The following is a 1476-nucleotide window of genomic DNA, read 5'->3' on the forward strand; positions in this document are numbered from 1 at the left end:
GAGATGCTCTCCACGGTGTGAATGGTGGGAATGGGTGAGATGCTCTCCACGGTGTGAACAGTGCTGACACAAATGCCACCACCTCGCATGACCCATGTTCTCATACTCATGTAAATGGACATCAGCTGCAGAATTTGGGTGCGGGGTATGAGGGGGGTCTTCTGACAGCCCTTCCCCTCTCGCCTCCAGATTCCTACTGCTGAGCCCTCATCCTCAACTTGCCTCAAGACAGCACCCACTGAAGGGAGAACTAGCCAGCAGGTCCCAAGACCCAGGAGATGGCACCCAAACCTCTTCCCTCCAGTGTCCATGTGCTGCTCATCCACCAAACCCTCGTCTTTCCACCTCGACTTCTCCCAGGCTTTCCTCCTCCAGCTTCCAGGCTTTGTACCTGCTCCCACCCCCCACATTCCTCATTCCCTGCCGCCGCCTTTTCTTTCCAGCTGAGAAAGAGAAAAGCCTGGAATCTGGACTCAGACCCGGCCTCTCCTCCTGGGCATCATGTGGTCTGTTACCAATAAGCCTGAAATGGTCAGGGCTAACATCAGCTTCCACTTCTTTCTTCCACTAGGTTATTTAAGCCTCCCATGACCTCTTGCTTTTGATAAAGAAGCAGTTTTCATTTGTGGGGAATTGACAAGGAAATCCCAGGTGGCAACCCTGTACACAGTAAATGCTCTTAGCCACCAATCCGGATACTTGCCCTTCATAGACCCGATGATCTGATTGCTATCTGTGTTCTGGTTCCTTTCCTGCTAAGCTGAATGGGGTTGCCTGGGGAACAATTCCCAGGTCCCGGTTTTGAGCAAGGGGTCATTTCCTGCAGGAAATCTGGGCACTCCAGAAGCCAGCAGGGCTGGGGGTGTGGCGGTGCAGCTCTGCTAGGCCCTGGCCAATCTCACCCCGCCGACAGGGGCAGGGGGCTGGTCTGAGGGCGGGGTGGCAACTGGAGAGGGCGCTGGCCTGAGGCCTCAGCCCGCCTTTGCTGACGTTGGAGCCTCGGAGCAGGGCTGCTGACGTGTACTGACTGGGCTGGCTGTTTACTGAACTGTTTTTTAATAGCTGCACTTCCAGTAAGACCTGAGAACACGCCACAGCACCCTCATTTACAGCACTGAGTGTGTCACTCGGGCCAAATGTGGGCCAAGAAAGGGAGAGTCCAGGAAAAGTGAGGTTCACAGGCAGTCAGGAAAGTCACCTGATGTGAAGAGAGGGAGAGAGAGAGAGAGAGAGAGAGCGAGAGAGCCTGGGGTAGACCAGACGGCCGCATTGGTGCTGTCCAGGGCCACCCCATGGGCTGCATTTTGGAAGGGCCAATTCAGGCAGAATTTCCTCTTGAAAAGGTCCAAGTCGCCAAGGCACCTTATTCTGGGTATAGGAACTAGCCTCAGACTGGCTGGTTTCCAGAGTGACGTGGGCAAGTCATTTCTCCTCCTTTGAGCACAGTTTCCCTACCTGTTTTGATGAGGGTGTTCA

The 1476-nt window shown here is 54.5% G+C and overlaps 1 long non-coding RNA gene across 1 annotated transcript in view; it reads left to right on the forward strand.

The window, feature by feature from the left end:
• Positions 1 to 696, forward strand: part of LOC120880492 — a 3250-nt gene extending 2554 nt beyond the window's left edge. The window contains exon 2 of the long non-coding RNA XR_005725043.1: positions 190 to 696. This is a non-coding gene — a long non-coding RNA (uncharacterized LOC120880492). The remainder of the gene's footprint in view (positions 1 to 189) is intronic.
• The last annotated feature ends 780 nt before the right edge of the window (positions 697 to 1476 follow it).

This window comes from Oryx dammah, unplaced genomic scaffold, assembly GCF_014754425.2.
Source record: "Oryx dammah isolate SB20612 unplaced genomic scaffold, SCBI_Odam_1.1 HiC_scaffold_2, whole genome shotgun sequence".
Classification (NCBI taxonomy): Eukaryota; Metazoa; Chordata; class Mammalia; order Artiodactyla; family Bovidae; genus Oryx; species Oryx dammah.